The sequence below is a fragment of the Typopeltis vanoorti genome, chromosome 21 (assembly GCF_054136105.1).
Source record: "Typopeltis vanoorti isolate ZY-2024b chromosome 21, IOZ_Tvanoo_1.0, whole genome shotgun sequence".
In the NCBI taxonomy this organism is placed as follows: domain Eukaryota; kingdom Metazoa; phylum Arthropoda; class Arachnida; order Uropygi; family Thelyphonidae; genus Typopeltis; species Typopeltis vanoorti.
This window is the reverse complement of record NC_143569.1, coordinates 94,856,148-94,881,474: the sequence shown is the minus strand read 5'-3', so window position 1 is coordinate 94,881,474 and position 25,327 is coordinate 94,856,148. Positions and strand designations below refer to the sequence as shown.

Below are 25,327 nucleotides of genomic sequence, written 5' to 3'. Positions count from 1 at the left end.
ATTCCTACTACTAACCTTAGCAAAGTCCAAATGTGCAAAGGGAACTTCATTCTTTGAATTTTATTTAGCATATATATTACTAATAAGGCTTACTAAAGGTGTGGCTGGTTTGTGATCCTTTATCGTGTGTATTTAAATTTATTTAGAAATTCATAAATATCAATAATGTAATGATTGGTATTTATAAATATATTTATTTATAATTCAGCATTTAATTATAAATATACAAATTCATGTAGATACTTGCGAAAATAAAAGAGTTAAAGGATACTATAAGAGGAATCAACAGCTGCCTTCTCGTTTCTGTTGTTGCATACGTACCGTACTGATGGTTTGCTGTCATGCGTACCCCTCGCATGAGATTATTTGAACTTAGCAAATATTTTGTTCTTCTCTGATTGTGATACTCTGCACGTCTCTGGTAGTATATTTCTTGTTAAGAAGTAATCGATGTTAAGAATTGAATGATAGAAGTTCTAGCCTATGATCTTCATTATATTGTTTTGAAACGTTGTGATTAAAAAAAAAAGGGAAAAAAAACTTCGCATGGTCAGTTTGTTTATTTATTTTAATTATTTATTTTGGAGTTATACTAACTTCGAGATTTCCTTGTGCCTCAAATAATAAGAAACAATGTTCTTCATTGCATTTTGTCCGTGTGTGAGCTATTTCAGGACTAGCTGGACGAATATTATTGAAATTTGGTATTTTAAATTCTTACAAAAAAAAAAAAAAAAAAAGTTGTCGAATCATCTCAGTTTTTGTTTCCAGCAAACTATTTAGGAGCAAAAAGGGACAAAATGCGTCGAAATGATATATTGCAATAACGGCGCTCTCTGACTTACTAGAATTTGTTAAAATTTGTGCTTCAGGATATACATAACAATATGTTAGTATGCTTCCAATTTGGTTTTTAAATTGCCAAAACGTTTAGAACTGATAGCAGTAATTACACTATCAGTAATGCTATTTAACACAGCATGCTTTATACTATGCACTTACAGTATACGAAAAGTTATTTCAAATAATAAACTGAACGCATAAATTACATAAAGAAAAAAAACAAAAAAACTTATATTTCGTGATGAATATCTAGTGCAGCAAATGGATAGTTACGTGAAGCACAGATGGAATGAAAATAAACGCTACAAAGTACATTTGGTTTTCCGCCGTGAGGGCGACAATATCACACTATTAGGAACCAAAAAAAAAAAAAAAATTTGAACGCAGCCAGTGCAACGGTATTCGCAACGTACTATACTGTATAAATGATTATTAAACAAAAACAAATCTGCCTTCATACATATTCATATGTATATTCAGTTATAAGATTAAGAAATCTTATTCCAAAAAAGTTTCAAACACACAGAATTCCTTCTACCACTAAAGACAACCTTCCTTTCTGTGCTTCACGAGATATGTTTTTCTGTTAAATGCTTTATATTTTCTTTACGTACTTTACATCCATAAATTTCTATTGCTTTTAATTAGTACTATTAATAATTAGTTCAAATATAAAAACAAATAAAAGATTCATCTGATTGAAAAGTTGATTGAAAATGAGCATATTGTAACTAGAATATGGAATATTACATTGCCGAAATGAAGCCCTATGGTCCTTCTTTTCATTAGCATATTGGAAAATTTATATAACAGTAGATTTTGTAAATAAATAATTAATCTCTCTCAATCCCCATAGTTACTGAAGAAGTAGGTTTAAATTTTTGACTACTTTTTGGGATAAGCAAAAATCTCTGTCTTGTTTCATTGCTATTACCTTTTTTGAGACGATAAACGAAATGCGTGACTTAGATATACACAAAGAAATATCGAAGAACTATAACGACCGTTTCTTAGCCTTAAACTGGAATCTCTTACAAAATTTCTTCATTTTTAGTGATGATTTGCATATTCTATTAATAACTATGATCTTGCGCTACCAAAAAAATAGTACTGCCTCATTACAAAGAGAAGCCAGCAATCCAAAGGAGGCACAAATCCTAACCATGATGAGGATTTACGTTCCTTTTTATGTGGTTTTGCTTTGACGTCTTTGAAAGCGAGGAAACAAGACTGTGGTTACAAAAACCAGTAGCTCGAATTTGACTCATAATTTTTATTTGAAATTTTTGCAAGTATTATGCCAATATCTTTATTACTGTTATTTGATTTCTATAAGAAACCGCAGCGACATCTCCGTTATGCAATTAGGATGACGCCCTGTGGTTAGAAAACCCTATGTGTCGCGCGTCCTAGACGCACTACAACTGATAAGAACTTCAACTGAAAGGTTAATGAGCTGTCTCATACAGCGACCGTAGGATTTTCCCTCAAGGAAACTGATTTTACTTTCTGAAAAAAGAGACAAAACGTCCAGATTTGTACATCAGATTTTATGTTCTGACAGACATGAAATTATGTGGATAGCATTATACTTCGTTGAAGTAAGGGGAAATGTTTAATTTGCGAGTAAATATATCGATTTTGCTTCTGTTTATTCACATTTATTGTCACTGGACGCCGTATGGTCATTCCCATACCTCATAGGATCGAAGCCTTCTACTAGAAGTGGTAGGGTCGCAGACACCCTTTCCACACAGAGTTAGTAGGACAATCGCAAACATCCACGCCCATGGCCAGAGCGAATATGCTAACCACTCGGCCAACCATGCAGGATACTACTCAACTGGCGACCATTTTTAACAGAATGCAAATCAGAACCCACCATTCTGTCTGGGTCCGTCTCAACCACTCACAAACCTTACCTAAAATATAACCCGACTTCTAGTCGTTCCATTGTCGCGATTTCAATAATGACTTCTTCAAATTTGGCTCTGTTTCGATTTTAATGTAGTACTTTAATGTAGTAATGTGATGAATCTTCATAGATCCGTCCAAAAGAAGCCTTCATGAGGGATGAGGGTTTCTTTTATAATGTAGCACATTTAGTTTATTTGAAAGAAATACACAAAACCCTCAGGTTGCTCTTGGAAAAATGCAATACGAAAATACCAAATGCGTTACATGAGGGGGGAGGGGGCCTGGTGTTATTTCGCCACTCATCTAGTTACACTAAATCTCTAACCTTTGTGAATGGCACATCTGAATGAAAACAGAGTATCAGTAAAAGAAGAAATGAGCAGCAAGAAGTTATATTGAAAAAAATTATTAGAAAGGCGTTAGTAAATCGGTTTTTAAAAAAGCAACCATTGCACATTAAGTTGGACCTAACGAACCAGTTCGTCAAAGCTTTGAACAGATACAAGAGAATTGTATCTGTTCAAAGAAAAAAACCAATGAACATCTCAATTAATATTAATATTAATAATAATAATGTGTACAAGAATTAAACATCCACGAACTGACTTCCATATGATCTACAAAAAATAGCACTACTTGGAACAGTCCATATTTTACGAAGCTACCTGACAGGCTATTCTTAGATTTTTGGGTAGAATCTGAATTGTTCTGTATCACCAGTCATTATTAGAATGATATGTTACTTTGAATCTGTTTCAATTGTGTGAATAAAGTAATAATAATAATAATATAAAAATTACCGTTGAACCTGTGCTAAATAATTTCAAGCAGAGACTTTTTCCAAAGAACTTTGGAAAGAACACATCTAGACAGATGAAGCCTAAATATGATAGCAGGTTACTCTTCGATGTTAGGAGGGGAGGGAGAGAGAGAGAGAGAGAGAGAGAGAGAGAGAAAACTTGGACCGCATTCTCAGTGTAGAACCTATAGTACAATGTTTCAACATTGAGTAGATTTTTATTGAAAAAGAGAGAAATTAGCCCAAACACTAAAGTACCCGTATAAAGGTCAGTGTTCAAACCAATTATAGCTTATGGATCTGAGAACTGGGCTAGAAATAAAGCAATTCATCAAAGACTAGCGACCAGTGCTATAAGAGTTCTGAGAAAAATTAGGCAAGTGAACTGATGGCATCAGTGGCAGAATCATATTAAAAATGAAGATATTAGAAAGGAACTTGACACTATTATTATTCAAGAATGTGTAAGCAGAGCTAATCTCAGGTAATATTGTCACGTAAACAGAATGGGAAAGGAAAGGTTAGATGAGGTGTTTGATGGTAGGAAAAAGACCCAGAGGAAGACACCAAGATGTACTTAAATTGATACATCAGAAGCTCCTTAAAGAGCAAAATATAAGACCTGACAGTATTTGGAGTCGTGACAGATAATAGACTAATTTGGGAGAATACTGTCGATAGGCCCTGTGCACCCCGTGAGTTTACATATGAGGAATTTGATGATGAAGATGCAACTGAGGCCAGTATAATATGCATGTATTATAATGAAGTTTTATTCAAATTGTTATTATAGTGTAGAAACCCTATTTCAGAAATCAACATTATATAACTACGTTATTTATTTATTTATTTTGTTGTTGTTGTTGTTGTTGTTGTTAGCATATGGGAGCAGGATATCATTATTGCCAACTGTATGCGAGATGAGGTATTGGTCAGAAGTTATTATCTCCTGACCCGGAGCCAGTTCAGGCTACCATCATTCCCTGAGGTGCCCAAGTTTCTGGGAGTGGGAAACTCTTCAATTCTGTATGAGACCGGCTAATTCACCTTTAGTCGAAAAGACCTGACAATAGTTGGTTACTCGCATCATAAACGAGAATCGAATCCAGGTCTTTCTAACCGAAGGGCTTTCGCTACGGACTGAATCACAGAGGCTCCATTTTTAAGTTATAAATCAACTGTACTTCATCCACAGTACTTCAGATTATACAAAATCGCAAAAAAATAAATAAATAATAATAAAAATAAATAAATAAAATAAAATAAAATAAAATTCTTGCTGCAAGGAAAATATAGAATTCCATATATTCATGTATTAAATTTAATCGTCCATCTTGGAATATATGAATTTAAATTCATATCTAAGTTTATAAATTTAAATTCTATAAGATGTTACAGCAGTAGGAATTAAAAAACGATTTTGCAAAAGCTTACATTCATTTATCTTTGAATGCTTCCATGTTCACGATATTGGAAAATAAATCATTAATATCTAACTGTCTTGCCAAGTCTTTCTTGAGAATATCTGATCGTATACAATATATTGTACAAAACAACTAAAAATTAATAAGTTATAAACTTATATAAAACATATAAAACACTATTATGATATTTTATAGATTTACATAAAGCATTCGAGAGTATAAAATTACAAGATACTTGAAATATAGTATTGAAAAGAAAAATACAGATAGTAAACCCAATTATCACCCTAAATTCCTTTCATCGTTTCACTTTCTTTTATTTCCTTATTGCAGTAGCTTAGTACTTATTATCTTTATAAATGTCTTGCATATGCTGTATTATTTGTGTTTTTATTTTTTTGTACAATTAAAATATCTTCGTGTATCTTTATGTAAAATATCTTTCGGAATGCTTTAAGTAATCTATAAAATATATAAACATCGGAATGTTATATTTGATTAATTTTTCTATTGGTTACTTTTCTATGGGTTTTCTATACTACGTGTAAGGGAATTTACTTTTCTTTTTCCTTTAAGTTTTTTTTCTGTAAAATCTGCTTTAATATTTTACAGTGTTAAAAAGATTCGGTACAATTAAACGATTTCTTCTTCCATTGCTCGCAGCGAACCAAATGCATTTTGATCGAACTTTTTTAGAAAATGTACAATCTTTCTCTCTCTCTCTCTCTCTCTCTCTCTCTCTCTCTTTCTCTCTCTCTCACTGTGTATTGGTCCTATTGCAAAACTTCTGCATGTAAATAATGCATGACACAGTGTTCTGGTTTCAAGAAGATTAATGGACCGAACTGATCAATAATTCTAAAAAAAATTGATGGATTTGCTTTCGTATTTAATCCGGATTCCTCTCGCTACCTCCCTCACGTGTTCACTTTGTTTATATTTTTTTAATTATTTGGTGAACATGTTAAACTTATCAGATTTCTGATTAGTTTGACAAGAATTTTTATTAAGAGCAAACACTGCAGATTGCTGCCTTCTCATAGGGACTTTGTAGCTACTGTTGCAGATACGCTTAGTCGTTTTTTCTTTTGTATTCTTTTTTCCTCGTATAGTTTGCGATCCTCGCTGAGAAGAAAACCATATCATTACGGTGTTTTATGGGGAAGATACTGTTGATTTGGTAATGCGAATTGCGTGTTACTACTGTTATTTCAGACTCGCTTCTTTATCAAAAAATATCAAATTTTAATAAAATAAGCAGTGCGGAGAGAACAAGAGTGCTTTAGATGGACTAGCGGAATAAGGTGATGCATCATGCCTTTAGTGTCCGGAGCTACTGTCGAGGTTTATTTTCTCTACGCGAAATGCCGCGATACACCAGCATATATACCAATGCTGTATACGGGAGACCACAAAAAAAAAAAAAAAAAAAGATTATATGTTAACTAGTTTGCCAACCAGAACCTGCAGCTTGTGTTCACGTACAGTATATCCTGATCATGTTCTTTTATATATTTATATTGGTTTTGTTTCTTATTAATAAAAGTAGACTGTTAAAACATCCGAAAACTATCTTATAGCTGTCTTTACTTTGTGAATTCAATGAAACCATTTTGCGGAAATAAATAATAAAACAGGAGGAATTTCTACAAGACCTCGTCGGAAGAGCAGTTGATCTTAAACCCTCTTTTAATTTAGTTCTCTTCCTTCTCATCTTTTTTCCTTTTTTATATTTTAAATTTCACTCTCACTTAAAAAAAAGTAGCACATTTAGTACCTAGTAGGACATGAACTGAAAACTGTGAGAGTTGAAACACCTCTCTGTCTGCACGATGATTTCCGGTTGCGACCAAAGTGTAACAGATGTCGCGACCTCTCGCTTTTCACTAGTCGTGAACAAGCAGCTGTGTCCAGTGAAAGTGGATCCTTATATTAGATAGAATATGTGTTGTTGTCATAAAATGAGCAATAACTTCTCTGCTAAGAGAAGATCGGTATTGAGAAAAGGTAAAGTCCCTGTCATCTAATTGCCTTCTGTTATTATTCTTTATTAATCTCTCGCCTTTTCTGTATCTGCATAATAATTTTTGGTCGAAAACCACACTCCCATTTGTTATTTAGCATTTATGTCAATCGATTGTAATCTTATACTCATCCGTCCCCATAAAGTCTGGGGGAAAAGGAGCGACTTCCCTGCGTCGGTTTCAGTTTAAACTCACAGATGGCACTGCTCTGTAAGCTGCACCGATGCACTGTGTAAAGCAAATTAGTTGCAGTGAATGCGAACATAGGAGAGGTAATTACCCAACCCCTTAATTCATTATCGACCCCCCCCCCTCTTCTCCCCGAATATTCAAGGGCATCAGTGAACGCCTCATCACAACCGGATTAGAGGACGCATTGCTGTTTACACAGAGTTAGGCGCACCAAATCTCTCTTTGTCGCTGTAGGAAAGAGAATACGAAACTCGGGAGATTTGTCACATAATTCCGATTATGTTAGTCGACACCGAGGATAAAGAGAAGCTCTGGCAGACACAAGTACGTTAATTAATATGCATGGAACACTTCCAGCGTGTGTGGAGTGGAAATTGTCCGAATGGGTTTAAGTGAGCTGTTGTATTTTGGGATGCGGTGGTCTTTCAGAAACAGGGATGTGCCCTCCTGTTTTTGTTAGAAAGTGTGTTGCCTCGGTGAGAAAGAACGTGTGCGTTTAATCTAGGATAGCGAGATAATTAATGTTATGATATAAGTTATGATCCAAATTTGGTGATCTCGGTTTGTCTACACCGCAAGTGCAGTATGTTACCAAAGTATTAGGACTCCATTAGGAATCGGAACAGAGATTCTCCACGCTGCATTTCGCGTTGTCTGTGGTATGTAAACCGATGCTTTTAAAAAGATCAGGTAGGTATGCAAACTGCACTCAAGATGATACACAGTAAAGAGTTGACAAACCCTTCCACAAACTCTCTTTTTTTTTCGATACATTCTAATTGTTTTCCTTCAAAAGAGCAATCGTAAGAAGCGATAAACTTCTATCTCATTCTTTGAAAAAATTACATTATTATTTTATTGTGATAACATTACTTATCCTTTTAGTTCGATGTAGGTTTGAGTACTCATTACATTACTCAATCCTTATAAGCTTAATATAGCATTTCGACTTCCTTCTTTTCAGACGTCCCCAACCTTATCCATTAAATTTTAATTCTATGTTTTGATAACGATTCTTTATCTTTACTAATTTGTAGAACTTTTTCTCTCTATGATTACTAGCAACAAACTGATCCAAATAATTTCTGATGCAAGTCGTAACATGTCAGAACACGTCTCAACCCACCACGATAAAATGGATCTCATTATGTTTCGCAGTTAATGAGCTACAAATCATTTATCGTGAATTGTCTCAACACCAAAGCTCTATTGAAGTTAAGTGGAATAGAGCCGATGGTGTTGGAGTTCAGGAAGTCCCAAGAAGACTTGACACTGGACAAGATTCTCTCAGAACCCATAGTCTCTTGAATTTTATACTAAAGAACGTGCTTTGGAGTTATCTGCCATATCTACAAATTCATATTGCCATAGCAAGCTTGGTTGATCGAACAGCTATCGTATTTGGATTCCAATCAACAGGTTGAGGGTTCAAATTATAGCGCGGCATGGATATTTATGAATGTCTTTAGGTTGAAGACCAATTTCATCACCCGAGTATGAGGCCATTATTGCTTTTTGAAGGGTTGAGGACTTGAGGTCCCATATTTCCAATGCTCTTGGTTTTATGAGTTTTTTGCTTCTTAATTTTTTTTTTTTTGTCGAATAATGTTTGAGTTGAATCTAAGATCTTATAAGTACCAAAATCATCTATGAATTGATTTTTTTTTGTATTAGAAGAATTTAAAAAGAGTGATCTGTTTTATTTTTTGTTTTATCTGCTTCTTACACTAGGAGTCCGTGTTTGCTGGCCTGGTTGGCCGAGTGGTTAGCGTATCCACTCTCCAGCCAAAAGGCTGCGGGTTCGAATTCCTCCTTGGGCATGGATGTTTGTGAGTATCTGTGGAATTACGCGTGGTGGTGGACGGTAAATGACGTTGGTGCAACTGCGGTTAGTTGTAGTTGGTGGATTGAGGGATGGAGGGATGGAGACAGACACCTGTAGAGTGGGTGCCGTCCCTCGATGAATCTGTGGATCCCCTGGAGGTGTCACGTAATGATAATTTTATTGTTGTGTTTCACTTTGGATGGAGTTTTATTTCATAATTGGAAGTTGTTTTGTTTTTTATTTAATCAAACTGTGAATAGTTTTCTTGCAATATCTGCTTCTGACAAAGAACACAACACACTTTTCTATCTGTATATTTTGATAATTTCATCAAAATACACATTAAATAGAACTGCACCATCTTCAGTTATAAGATTTTGCCTCTTCCTTTTTCTATCCTGAGAAGGAAGAATGGTACGAATCTTGGAGTGGGGGGGATAAAATTGTGACAATGCCAAGAAACTTTTTGGTGAGGGTAATATTTAAAATGAGCACTCTAAGAAACAAAATTTCAACTTTCACCTCAAGGAAAATTTGATGAGATAAAGTAGCGATAGCCAACTTACTCATTTTGGCTGCGTTTCTTGTGTTTCACATTAAAGAACGTTCGTTCATCTTCGGTGAATAAATCAGGCTCCCGAGAAGCTATTTGGCCATCGTTGAACTGAAGGACAGACCCTATCAAATCATCCAATAATATGTCGACGCTTCCATAATTTGGCACATTCAGGAGTGTTTAAAATGCCACATGTTTGCAAGTCGGCATATTTTTAGACAAACAGGAAGCACCATTCACTTACTGAATCCATACTAAACCTCACCATCGAAGTCAAAAGGCTGGAACTATTAAAACACTGGTTCACTCGAACCCACTCCTTATGTTCTTTAGATGAACTATTACAGAAAGAATTACAATATATTATTTCCCATTTTTTATCTAATGGTTATAAGAATTCTTTCATCAAAAGCGCTTTGAACAGTTTTGGTATCTCTACCTCTTCAAATACAGAAGAAATAACTCGCATTCCTATCCTTTATGTGCATGGCATTAGTGAACGCATAGCAAAAGTTTTAAAGTCACTAAATATTTTTGTTGTCTTTCGCTCAATTAGAAAAATCTCCACCTTTCTCACTTCTTCAAAGGACAAGCTTCCACATCTCAATCATCCAGGTGTATACTAGATTCCTTGCTCTTGTGGGTTATCTTATTTCGGACAAACAGGAAGATCTGCTTTTATTCGGCTAGAGAAACACAAATCTTATATTCAGTACCTTCAGTATGAACAGTCTCTGGACTTCGGAGTATACTATTAATACTAGACATAGAGTTCATTGGAACAAGACAAGAGTCCTGCACAAAAAGTCTCTTCTTCATGGAACGGCTTTATAAAGAAACGTGAAACTTTACTTCACTCTCCTAACTTACGAGCAGATCCAATGGTCTATGTCTATCCCCTTTGTGAGAGATACTGTAGTACTTTTTAAATCAGTTAATCTTTCCTAACTTTATTTTATTTTATTTGTGTGTGTGTGTGTGTGTGTGTGTGTGTGTGTGTGTGTGTGTGTGTGTGTGTGTGTGTGTGTGTGTGTGTGTGTGTGTATTAATAAGTTAGGAAATTTAATGACCTTTCATTAGCTACTTAGGTGGTGCCTTTTGGAATTACCAGTTATTGTTCGATTAGCTTTCGCATGTACTGAAGATGCCTTTGATACTTAGGCGAAAATTTTACCAATAAAATAATATTTTACGTGAGTTTATTCGGGTATTATAATTTTTTTAAATACATACAGTACTATCGTTATGGCAAGTCAGGTTTTGCTTTGTTTCCTTTCCTTCATCATGGTCAGAAGAAAATAACAAGAATAATAAAAATCCGTTATAAATCTGAAAAACTATTTTCTTAGAAGTTGGAGATTGATCTTAGGACTTTAGTTCTCTTTTTTTTTCTCTTTTTTTTTCTGGAAATAGTTTTGAATTTTGTATTATATATTTGATTGTAGTGCATCCTGTTTCTGATATGTGTTTTTTTTTTTTTTTACTCTGGGAATGCTAATCTGAATTTAGCAAAAATATCAGTACACTTATTCAATTTCACAGTTTCTTTTTTTGTTAAATTATTATTTAACTTAAAAAATAATAGTTCCTAATTATTTTTTAAGTTAAAAACCTTCTTTGTGCCGAATCTATTCATTTATATTGAAAACAATAAATGCACCCAATGAACATAAAATGTAATTTGAGCTGGGGGGGGGGGGTTACGACATCGATTATCTTTTTTTTATATTGAATATGTTGTTTTACTTACTGCATAATACTTTATTTGTTTCGATGCTATACCTTTTCAAATACTGTGAGTCTCTCTATCTATCAGCAAAAGATCCCCAAACTATGGTTCGATGGGATAAGATCTCGACTTGAAAGTGATAGAAGAATGGGATGCCTTGGAATACTGGCCAAATACTTAATCAGCAGATCTGAATTTCAGTGCCGTAACGAGGGCGTGGCGAAAGAGGTGTCCGCCACGGCGCAACTAGGTTTGGGGCGCAAAACGTAAAAAAATTTTAAAATAAATAAATAGATATAAATAAAAGTCCACTATTTTATATTGTATTTTTAAATTTCGGCAATACGCCGCTTTAGACACACAAATTCTGCAACACATTTTGATGAGGTTAATGGTAAGTATTTAACATATTGCATTTAGTAAAATTTAACTTGTTACATTTAAATTTTTCAAAATTTTTGTCATTTTTGGGTTAGGGGGCGCAAGTTCGACACTTGCCACAGGCGCTTCATACCATCGTTACTGTACTGCTGAATTTAACATTGAATTGGCATGGATCTTTAAATAAAACACGTATTACTGCTATTAAATGCAATGTAATAATTATACAGTATGGGTTTACCTACTGTACCAACATCTGTGTGTTGCATTTTAGCACCTATAAAAATTAAAAAATAAATAAATAAAATAAATAAAATAAAAATTCAGCTGTGTTTGGCATATGCTTGGTTTGATCAACCCCATAAATCTAAATCAAACTAACATTCAATAATAAACCGAACATTGATTATGTATTGTGTGAACTTTTTTGTGGTCATTTGGATAATTAAATGCGCTGATGTTTGAGATTGATTTGATTCTAAAAGCCAGTTCTTGGAAGATTATGCATGCACTAGATGAAATCTTCTGTGGAATCATTAAGATGGGCATAACTGTCCATCATATTGATCATCATGCTACAACGATCCTGATCCGAATCAAAGGGATAAGCAACCTTTTGCAGAGCGTTTTTCAAACGACTAAATTCTGTTGGAATGAGTAATTCAGTTCAGTGGAGGGTGGAAGCAAAATATTTGGTTTTTCCTACAAAAATCGAAAAATCAGCCTGATGGCGCGTGCAATTGATATACACAAGAAACGTCTTATAACTTTTGCTTTTTTTTTAATCTGACTTCCATTCACGAAAAGTTTTAAACCCATACTACGTGAATAAGTTAGAGCTCCCCCCCCCTATTTTTATTAATTTTTGTCTTTTTTTTTTATTTTTACATAATCTGGAAATCCTGCTCTAGAGACTAAATATAGATCTGTTTTAGGAGACTTCAGTAAGCGGGACGATATTTACATAGCAAGTGATGAAATGCATCTACCGCCGTAAGGCAGTCACCAGCATCCATGTCTACGGCGGGATTCGAACCCACAGCCTATTAATTGGAGAGAAGAGCGGAGACCTTAACTACTCGGCCAACCAGGCCGACATCCTTGATAATTCTAAACAATCATCAAGCTGTGACCTCATTATCCAGGCGTGAATTCATTGGATAACTAGCTGATTTATTCGGAGCCACTTGGTGCTACACAAACTTATAAATAATTAATAGACATGTTTTAATTTTAATTTAAATCTTATAAACAGTTACATAAGTTATTTATACATTTGCTTATTTGGGTTATAAGATTAAGTTCATTTTAAGAATACCATTGAATACCACAGCGGACAGGAAAAGGCTTATTGGAAGTTTCCAATTTTCAAGTCTACAAAAATCGTTGATTCAGAATTAAATCACTTGCGTTAATATCCTCTGTAAATTTATCATCTCTTGTTACCGAGAGAGGAAAATAGTGTTTTAAATCAAAATTCTAATATATAACGTTACTGCATATTCTGGCTATTACAATTGCGATATTACCTCTGCATTCTTTGGCTATTCCCATATTGTTTTTGATGTAGACATTTACCAACTATTGTTCTCTTTGTTATAAGATAGATAGATCGCATAAAGAAGGTTAAATAGTACCCACATATGGTTATTCAATCCGTTTTTATTTATGTTCCATGGAAGTGACATTAGTACGTATCCAAAGTCTGCTAGCATAACTTTAACCGGTTGTAAAACCAATTACACTGCTCTCCGAAATACCGAATTTCATCCTTTTTTTTTTCTTTCTCTCACTGATTCTTGCATCTCTTCTGAAGAGCCATTTAAGTTTGAATGAATTGCATTGGGCTGGATAGATGGCTGTGATAGTATTGTTCGAGACTGTTCTATGCAAATATCAGAGGGATATTTATCGCAGAGTTCTCCTCTGCATACAATAGATTAAGGGAAGCACGTATTCTCCATTGATCACATGAGTGTCATCCCAAATGCCGGAAACCATAGCAACACAACAATGACAACAGCACGTCTCCAGCCACGTATTTCCTGCAGCCGCTTTCTGTGTTATGTGCTTCGGGTCCGCAGCTGATGATCGGGACGTGATCAATGACGAAATTCATCTGCTGTAGTTTCGATAGAAGATGCTCTGACTTTTTCTTCATCTCTCTTGCTTGCTCGAGCTTTCTTTTATTTAGAGATGAACTGGATTGTGAGTGAAGCAGCTTCATTTTCTTTTGGCAAGGCATTGTATACATTCCTAAGTGTTGATTATGGTCACGATTCAGTTGATTAATGTCACGAACTAAGGTCATGAGCCATCCGTTTTGCATGGATGTCAATTGCGCGTGATGTGAGACTTCTTTGAAGAGTTGCAGCGAGGGGAAAAAATCTATTCCACTTCAGTCTCCAATATGCTAACAACCTTGCTTATAAAAAGCTTAGTTAACGTTTCCTAATAGTGACTCAAACTGGAAGGATGGAGGTCTCAGGTAAGAGGTGTATCTTGTCGTGGACTTTTAGCTCAATGCTTTGCTGTTTGTCTGTTTATTTTTATGTTTATTTGTTAATTTATTTACTCATGTTTATTTTGGTTTAATATACTGATGTTTCTATTTATTTTCCATTAGTCTCTCTCTCTCTCTCTCTCTCTCTCTCTCTCTCTCTCTCTCTCTCTCTCTCTCCTCTCATCTGCTCTGTCTGAATGTTAAATGTTTGAAAAATCCAATTACTCTGAGTAGATCGATTTTATGTTAGCAACCAATATTAATTCAGCGCGGTCCGCCTGATCACTTGATTACTCCGTTTTTCTGTCATTAAAGAACTTCTTAACTTTTTTTCCATTGCGAAAGAACATGTTATCCGTTGAGAAGTTATCTATCGATAATTTTTCTTCGCGGTCAAGTGTTATTCACTTTTACCTCTCACACTGAAGCTGGTTAAGGCCTTTTACTGGTTATGGAAGCACCGCGCGTATTTTTATAAAATTGTTTTTGGTAGTTTCTGTTCAGATCAACTTCCTATAAAATCACGATTTCTTATTTTAATTGTATTTTTAAATGTCCGAGATATTTATGTATCCACTGCTAAAATCGGGAACATTGATTAGGTAAATAATTAAAGTTCCTTGTTCATTAAAAACTACTTACTGAATGAACCTTTTAAGGAAGCATACTTATCGGACATTTTTTATAAAATGAATAACTGCTATCATATGTGAAAATATGTCAAAATGTATTTATTGTCTCCAACATTTCATCCTTGTTACAATGACATCGTCAGGGAGAATAAAAAAGGAAACTGTAAAAACAGTATTTAAAATAAGTGTCACTTAATATGCATATACTGCCAACCCTCGTTAAGAGCAATGTGAGCAAAACAGCGTTTCATAATCTTCAAACGTCCGGTATAAAGACCACATGAAATACAATAATAAAATTATATTAATTCATCGCTATGCAGCGTTTCGTGTGCCATCAGATCAGTTCACTTCTTCAGGAGCGTTTTTTGTACAAAAAATAATTAAAATCCAGAGAATCGTGTTACACTTATGTTATGAGCGCTTGTGTGAATTAAATACACAGGTGACACATCATTCATCGAAATTTATGAACAGTTAATCTTGATTAATTCTCAGAAGTTGGACACAGACATGCACTCAGAACGATTGAGATTCGGACGATGTCGTAAAGTTGCACGTTTCCAGGAAGAGACAGTCGAATTACTTCTAGAAATGAATCACGATTAACAGTCCATAAATTTTGTTGTGTGATGTGTAACGTGTGCATTTAATTAGAATAACTACTGTTTGTTTCCTTTGAACTCTTAATAGTGCATATTTCTACTCGCATAGCTTTGTGACCGAGACTCGAGTAGTACACGCATGCTACGTGACACTTAGTTTTGAATGTCTTTACCGTTTTCTTTTTTACTCTCTTGACGATACTTCTTGTAACAAGGAGGAAAGATTGGAGACAGTACATTCACTTTATAAAAAAAGATATTTATTGAATATTACTGAAACTATAACCATTGAATCCCGTTCGTTGCTTGTGATTTTGACTTGAGATTTTGTGTGTACAACATTATTCCTATGGAATTAGAGGATTTGCTGTTTAATATGGAAGACTTTGTCCTAAACCCTTGTGGACCTATGAACAGGTTGAACTCATAGCTGAAAGACCTTCACCATCCCTTTTTGTTCATTTAGGCATTTTTTTGTGTCACTATTACGTTTCCATCATTCAATGAATCATGGCCGTCTGTTATAATTCTTTACAAATGGGAACCCTAAATCACGCTCCAGTATTTTAGTTGTGCATACAACATAAGTTGCTTCAGTTGTGTAAACAACATACCTTGTGGTATCACGTGATTTTTGACTGTGCAGAAATTCGAGAAATACAATACGCAGTTTTGAAAATATGGTCTTATGCTTTGTTTACTGGTAGTGAAAAACTTTTCTTACTGAAAATTGCAGACCTAACTCAAATGGAAACTATGGATAGACAGAGAAACTATTTTATATATCAAACTATTTTATAAAACATAGGTTATATGAAATCCGCTAAAAGTAATTAATATTATAAACAACTCACGTATTTCCATGTTAATAAATATGCATTCGCTGTGAGTAATAAATTAAAGATTCATTAGCAATCTAATGGACGTACTCTTTGGATAGAGAAATTAAAATCCTATTGTAATATCATGTACGTACTCCCTGTATACCTCAAGCTTCGACTTCGAGCTGTCCTGAGGACAACTTGAAGTCGAAGTGATATTGATTCTATTAGTGTCGAAACGAATACTGGGATAGCTTGAAGTCACTCCGTCAGTTATAGTATTGATGATTCTTGATTGATAAGAGGGCGGGACTTAAACAAGTTCCAAAAGTAGAAATTATAATAAACATAGAACGAGGTACTTACATTCTTCCACCTTCAGTACCTAATAATGTGCGCTTCGATATAGCTAGCATCCTAAACAAATCTAAAACCACCTAAAAGCAATATACCACAGAAATATACCACAAAAAACAATATACCACAGAAAGAAATATCCGCCTTAAAACAGTTATATCAGAATAAAAATATTGTGATTACTAAAGCTGATAAGCATAATGCCACAGTTATCTTGAATGAAGAGGATTACAACAATAACAACAACAAAAAAAAATGCAGGATCTCTTGAATGACACTTCTATTTACCAAAATATTGATCGAAACCCCACTATGTCTCAAAAGAAAAGTCCGCAAATTATTGGAAAAACAGTGACTTTTTTGACCCAAAAAATCATCAGCAAATCTAATATTCCCCTACATCCTATAGTTGATAGCTTAGACGGTCCTACTTATAAACTTGCTTAACAGTTTTCACATCCTCAAAAATGTGATCCTCAAAAATGCAGACATAATGGTTAGTTTCGATGTCACTTCTTTATTTACTAATATATCACTAACAGGCACTCTAGAATTAGTGAAGTTTAATTTCTCTTCTGATATCTTCAAAATTATTCCAATATACTATACTATACTATGCACGCAGGTTACTTTATATGGTAAGGATAAATCTACAAACAGACTAATGGTACTTTTATGCCCCCCCCCAGCTAACTTTTCAATTCTGATTCAAAATCTCGTATCCATGGTTCCGCCTACAACAACAGTTCTACTTTTTTTTTGGAAACTAAAAACTGGATATATAATATTCTTTATATAATAACTTAACAATATTAGAATGAAATCTTTTGAAATTGTTTAGTATCGGTTTTTATATTGCATGATGTTCATATTCGCGAAAATAGAATGGCGACCAATTTGAAGTCTTCCAAGCCTCACATTTAGTCGCGACCCATAAGTTGAAAACCACTGGTTTAGATAAACGTTTTCTTTAAGATATATTTCTATTTAGAATTCGTTCTTCTATTTCTTTTCCATTTCCATTTTTAATTTTCCACTTGTTCAAATGTCCATAAAAATGTGTTGACCTATATAGTACATTAGTTAGATTCGTGAGTTAGATTATCCGAAAAATTAAAAAAAAAAAGAAGCAATGCACTTCAAAGTACATTATAACTTTCTTACCTTAGAGTCTAAGGCTTGGACTCTCCTGTCGTACTCTTTTGATACCAGTTGCAGGCGCTCCTGGAACTGGTATCAAAATAGGCGCTCCTGAGGGACATAAGTTATAATAAGCATTAGGTAATCCAAGAACCTTATCTAGAGACCACATGGAATTTTTTAAACCAACCACTCAAATTTCCGGTATGCAGGATAGTTGTCTCCCGCCTGATGACAAAAATCGTCGTCCTTGACTTTCAAAAACGGGTATGCCACCGTAGGATTCGAATCCACAGCCTATTGGATCAACTATGACCACCGTCTATTGAAGAGTGGGTATGCTGTCTCCGCTAGTCTAATGAGGATTTTTTTTTTTTTTTTTTTTTACCGATATCGTTTTTTTTTCTGTTTTGTTAAATTTATGATTTTTTTTTAATCCACTCTAATTTTCATTTCTGTTATCTGTAACGTTTTATTTATTTTATTTTTTTTTCATAATAGATATTTCTAATATTTCTGTTCTGGTCTTGGATTTTTTGTAAGGTATGTGGAACCATTTGGAACTATTCAACAGCATTACCGCTGTGTGTGTGGATCGCATCCATTGTTCCAAGCCCATCCTTGGACACACCTGTAAAACACTCGCCGTATTATAAGCCGAATTTCCCATTCTTAAAATACGTCGTGCTTAATGGCGACAATACGCAAAACTCTCTCGTAGTGCATGACTGGGGTGGTTGTGCAGGCCTCCTTATTAAGAGCATCCTGCCGGTAATGGCGACTTGTAGTATCTTTATGCATCGCTGGTACGCGCCACCGACGCAACCATGTTTCAGTTTGCCTCTGTCGGTAACCACAGCAACGAGTTCTGGGTCCAAACAAACCGTTTCACGGTGTGGTGAATGAACATTAGCAAGGTTTGTTGGAGGCACTGAGACGTGTCTGTCAAGGTTCTGTATCGATCAGCTCACCCTGGTGGCAATGCAGACAAACGATGACTGTTCGCCGGGCTATTTATAGCCGCCCGCGAGCTAATACAACTTAAAAGTGAGCCGTTTAATTAGATGCATAGGTTGGCACATTGCTTGTGAGCTATTGTTCGTTATGTGCTCGTCTAAACACCAGACAGGCCAGATAATTAGAAATTGGCAACAAATAATTTCTTTAAATGCTTTCCAGGCATGCAGGGCTGCCCGCCCAATAAAATACTGCTCGCATTGTTTCAAACGCTAAATTGGTAATGCGGATGCATTTCCCCCCGCTTTTTTTACATTACTTTGATGTTTAAAAGTGAATTATTTAATATTTAATGCAAGCATTTGGAGCATTATTTATAAGCCTCCTGTTTGCTTTTTTAAAACTGTATACGATGTTTGTATTTTTTTTATTGTTTTATCACTCACTTCAAAGGGTTTCTTTGCAGGTTTTTGTTTTTATTATTCCGAGAACTATTTAGACTTGAAATCCACAAATATATTATCGCATGCATCATGGCAGTGTTTAAAAGCGTGGTATTCATTTAAGTCATATCGTATAATCCTTAATTTGTTATTATTTTCATTCTGGTTTTGCATAGTATTATCGGTATACTTTTGTATACCGATTTCTTACGTTTTTATCATTATAACATACGACTAATTGTTCCACAGTAGTGCCTTATAAAGGTTGCGTTATGCATAATGATTTAAAACATCTAATTTATAATTTTAAAGAATTATACCATTTGTAGCAGTTTATATCTGAATTTTATCCTTTATAATATCTTCATTACATTGTTTAAAATGGATTTTTTTTCCATTCCTATATTGAGTTTTGAAGGCGACAACCATCAAGAAAATCGAAGCCTTTGAGATGTGGCTATACAGAAGAATGCTAAAGATATCATGGACAGAAAAAATTACCAATGAAGATGTCTTAAAATCCATTGGCAAAGCTAAACATCTTGTACAAATAATCAAGAAACGAAAAACATCATATCTTGGCCACATCATGAGAAACAGCAAATACCAACTTCTACAAACTATTTTGATAGGAAGAATTGGTGGCAAAGGAACTAGAGGAAGAAAAAGAATATCATGGTTTGACAACATGAAGACGTGGACAGGAAGGAGCAGTGCACAACTGCTCAGATTAGCACAAGAGCGCAGTTTGTTCGCCAAGATGGTCGCTGACCTTCGATAGAAGATAGCACAATAAGAAGAAGAATATTGAGTTTTGAATTTTATTTTCTCCTCGTTAGATTGTAAAATTGTTGCAAGGGTTTTATTGTCTGATAGCTTTATTTTAACCAAAGAAACCAATTTATAAACTATTCCTGGCCGGTTGGCTGACCTGATAGCATACCTACTCTCTAACAGGTTGTGTGTTCAGATCCTGCTCTGAGCATCGATGGTCGAAAATATCTTTAGTTACATTAGTGAAGTTCACCTTCAGATGAATTTCAATGTACAGCAGAAGACTACTACTTTGCCTAAGACCTGAATTGACTAGAAAAATATCAGTTTGGTCTCCAGAGCAGGATTTTCGAGGCTATCTAATCCTTATTCCACTCATGGCATTAATACTAATGCACTAGTATATTACTATTACTACTAGTGCATTAGGGTAATAATAATAATACCCATGGCGTTCATAAAAATTAAAAATAAAAGATTTAACTGCGCATGTCTCAGCTGCGAATCACACTATGGGTTGGAATACACATGCCATACTACGTTAAAATAAGTAATGCGATAATATTGTATTTCAAAGAAATGTAAAGTGCACATTCATTAGTATGTAGGCTCTCTTTAGTCCCTAATCGCATATGACACTATTTTAAATCATACCCTCGTTCACTCTGTGTAATGTAAGTCTGGTGCTTTGGAACATTCTTGCTTCAGCACTACATCTAATCCGCGCAAGCGAGACACGCTGGTCGTGCTTGCCTCTTACGCTCCAGTTTCTTCCAAAGGTGGTCTGTTGTATTTAGATCAGGATTCTGCGTAGAACTTCGAGTTTCTCTGCAACATTTCCCTCAAACTATATCATGGTGCATTATGGTCAAACGATGGTGTATTGTCGAGTTGCAAAATACACTGGCCTGTTCCGTAAAATGCCTGGGAAAAAAAAAAAAAAAAAAAAAAAAAAAAAACTCCATGTCAGGAGAAGTACCGTAGCTTCAGACCATTAGATTGCCACCGCTAACCTTCATAGTTAGGATGATGCATTCCTAACAAGGTGCTTCTCGGATAACTTCCTTCTCACACTTTTCCCACAAAATGCATCTACGAATGATTCGTGGACTAATTACGATATTCTTTCCTGTCAGTAGTCCTAACAGGCTATTAAGCGCCCACGACCTTTGCGCAAGTATTCTTGGACTTCGCAACCGCAACCGCAACTCGAGAATAAGGTGGTTAGCCCTATGTCTCCCGGTGTGACGTATCTCTGTAGATGCGTGGGCTGGTTTGCCTGTTTTGAGAACGAAAAATCCGAGTTTCCGGATGAAAAAACCCCCTACTTCCGTATGAGACCAGCTAACTCAACTTTTAGTCGAAAGAGACCAGATAAAAGTTACTGACGGGAATCGAACCCCGGTCTTTCCGACCAAAGGGCTTCGTCTATACAGACTGAGTTACGGAGGCTCTATGATATTCTTTAAACCAATATAATGTGCTCTGTTGATTGCTTTGGTTCATGCAATTGTCTTCCATATAAATGTGTACAGCTCTTTTGCATAATGTTCTACTACTAACTCGGATTCTAGCAAACTTTTTGAACTCTCTTGGTATCAGTTTCCGGAAGTTTTCCCGTGCATTTCTTAAATGAGATACCACCTTTCCTTTTCCGTCAGCTAATAATATTCCCTGCAGTTAATTTTAAGTGATTGTCTTTTGACTATCATGAACAGAAGATAGGACTAATATGAAATTCTATATAACGCCTGTGTCGAAGTTCGTAAGTTCCTCCGCAGGTTCCATTGATATACAAATGTTCGATCGACTCTATTGGATATCTGTGTTTGCCTTATGTAGTAGCAAAAGCCACATGGGACGACAGGAATATACACGAATGTGTTTCATTCAAAAACAAGAGGTTTCCGATACTTATTTTAGCACATACAGTGTGTATGTGTGGGTGTGCGTGCGCGCACGTCAAGCATCAACCATTACCGAATTTCTCTGTCATAAATATTTCTCTGTCTTAGATATTCAGTACTTCGTTTTCAGTATTTTTTTTTTATCTAAGCGCATACTTTATAAACGGTTTCCTTATTTCTTTGTCAGAATTAAATATGATCTGACGTGTAAGAATGAAAAGCGATTTCCACTTCTGCTTTTCTAATATCCGTAACAGCGAACGAGAAAAACAATCTTCCAATAGCTACCGTTGATTGCGACATTATTAGTTTTTGGCTAGTCATCGCTGGAGTATGAGATTCCGTGATATGAGTAAGAGAAAGAGAGAGATGTTCGTAATTTTTCTCACTCGCAATAGTTCTCTTGTAGAATGTAATGTTTAAATTTAAATTTGTTGGAATCGGACCAGTTTTATCACTTATTATTGATACGAAACTCATTTTGTGTCTTACTCGACAGGCAGTACAAAAAAAAACTCTTAAAGGATGTATTAGACGGGCTAACAGAAATTGTCTATCCGTCTTGAAGTTTTAGTGATTTATAAAATTTTTTGCTCGATCGCTTACTTCAGGGTAAACATTATTCCGGAGATGACGATGACAAAAATTCAGTTGATAAATGTCACTGATTGTCCATCGAAACGATAGTGGGTTCGAATCCCGCGTAAGGGATTAAAAATGAGATTAAAAAACAAACTTCTCCAAATAAGCCGTTGGGTTTGATTTTATGGCCCAAGCAACATATGAAGCATTGATGTCCTTTAACTACGTGTGTTTCTCCAGGTTTGCCTTTTTGGCGTAATGAAAAAACGCTAGTTTCCGCGCAGAAATATCCTGCCACCTTCATGCCACCTTGATCGCCTTCAATCGCCAGTTCGAAGTAATTTATGCTGAAAATGTTTCACCTTTGAATGTATTAGTTGTTAATTTGCACGTGGTGTGTGTCGAGAGGACAATCATTATTCAGCAAAGCAGTAGATACATTAAAAGTAAGGCGCTTAATTAGTATTCATTATTACAAGGCCATGGCTTCAAAATAAAACGAAACCTTAGCACTAAATAATTATTTTTTTTTTGTTTTTATATTTGATTTTATCCGTACTGAAGTAAGAAAGATGCCCAGTTTCTTTTGTATTCTTTTACAGAATGGCACTGTGAAAGAAGAATGTGCACGTGATTTGCCTCTGCTATTTCTCCATCTTACTCAAGACACGTGAAAAATTAAATAGCAGTAAAATAGCGTTTAGTGTCACTCCAGTTTCGAATTCATGTGGTGGCTAACTTCTCATTCTCTTCAATTACCTGCAAATTCAGGACACATGAATGCTTTAGTTGGATAAATATCGGTTCGAATTTTCTCTACATACAAGGTTAACTAAATATCAGTTAGCTCGATTCATAAGAGTAGTAAGATGTTTCTTTTTTTTTTTTTTTTAGATAGATAGATAGATATTCTTTATTCTAAGCTTCTTATTATAGTACAAAATTTTGAATAATCATATATGTAACCTAAGAGCAACTGCTCTTCCAGGTTACGATATGTATAAAGAAGTTACAAACGGTTATGTAATGCATCATTATATACACATATGTATATCTACATAATATACGTGTTATTATAATATAATAATATAATAAAATCACAGGAGACACTAATATATACAGAAAAAATTGTATAAAATTAATTAGGTTTTCGAACAAAATAAAACAAAGTAGTTAAATGGCATTTAAATATTCACATTTTACTCAAGAAACTGGATCTTTGAATACAAATATGTTAAACCAATCATTTATACAATTTTTGTGAACAGAGCATCCTCATTTCTGTGGGAAAATAAATACTCTTTAATTAGAGTTTTGTATTTGTTTGGGTTAGTTTAATTTCTTATTGTATTGGTTTCACTTCTTTTGGCGCTAAATAAGTATAATGTTTTGTGTACTGCTTCTTTATTTGCTTTAGGAACTATATATTTTAGGCCCTTATGTCTACTAAGGAAAGCATCTTGTTTGATATTTACCTGTTCGTTGTCGTTTTTTATGAATAGCAGTAACCTATAGGCGTATAAATATCTAAGGGTAGTATGTTTAGTAGAGCTTTGGTAGCTCAGTCGGTATAGACGAAGCCCTTTGGTTGAAACAAATTGGGTTCGTATACCGTGAGGAATACGAACTTGCCCTTGGTGGGGGGGAGGATGCATTCAGAGGCGTGTATGGTGTATTTATTGCACATGGGTATAATACGTCAATGCAAAATGCTGTAATTTAATTCGAACCAATCCAAAAGAATGAATATTTAAAAGAATTAAAAGGAATAATAATATTAAATTAAAACGTCTGTTTTTTTTTCATTAATTACTTATACGAGCCCCTTCTCTGACATTATTCTAACATTATCTTATTATACGTTACTTTGTCGAAAGCTTATTCATGGTCGAAGCATTTCATTAAGTCTCTGTTTTCTTTATCTTCCTTAATTCAAAGTTTCAGCTTTAAGCACCGACACCACTACCGAATAGTCCACGGAGAGCGAGTTTTATTACTTCGCTATATGCGAACGGAAATCAACTCATTGTGTTACCATGGCGACCGTTTTCCTTATGACTTGAAATATACCAGTGTTGCCATAGCAACAACCTGGCCGTGGACTACAGAACTTGAAATTCTTTAATTTTCTTACTAAAGCAACGGTCTCCTGTAATTCTGTGTGTACATAGAACTAGAGTGCACGTGCTAATCTATTTCAGCATCTAAATAGGTAGGTATTTGGATTTTTTTTTCCCCCTTTGCGCATTCTTTGATTATGATTTGTTTCAGATTTCAATTATGTTATTTCCATCGATGCAATCTTTAGAATGATTAGATTGCATGTCCCCAAAACATTTCTGGTGTAATATCCTCGACTATTAAATATCTTCATACGACATGATTTCATGTTTAACCATTTTTTTTATGTCAAAATTCAAGCTCATCCAACCTGAAATAGTCTGCGATACAGTACTATAGTAGATGGAGAGGGAGAGAGAGAGAGAGAATGGCCATTTATTTTCAGGAATTTGAAGTTGATTGTTCCTAATGGAGCCAAGTCGAGATGGATGTATTGCAACGAAGTATTTTGGTAAATAGAGCGGGTACATTCTGCATTACGAAAATTGTATATATATCGGAGTAGATCCTTATCAGTTGTACCATGAGGCAAATATGATTGTTCAGTTTGAAACAAATAAGAGACAGATTGGTTCAATTTACAGTGGTTGGAATTATTCTGGAATGTGTCTGTGGATATATGGCAGATTATCTTATTTTATTTAAAATTTCATTTTTATGCCGAGGTTTAGTTTCTATCCATCTAATAGATTCTTCCCTATCTTGTCATTCACACACACACACACACACACACACACACACACACACACACACACACACACACACACACACACACACACACACACACACACACAC

At 34.9% G+C, this 25,327-nt stretch overlaps 1 protein-coding gene across 1 annotated transcript in view; it reads left to right on the top strand.

Annotated features, from left to right (window-relative positions):
• The first annotated feature begins 440 nt into the window (after positions 1–440).
• The window catches only part of LOC150095123 (glucose transporter type 1-like), a 407,241-nt gene continuing 382,354 nt past the window's right edge, over positions 441–25,327 (top strand). The window contains exon 1 of the mRNA XM_090411496.1: positions 441–549. The gene's annotated coding sequence lies outside the window, so the exon portion shown is untranslated. The remainder of the gene's footprint in view (positions 550–25,327) is intronic.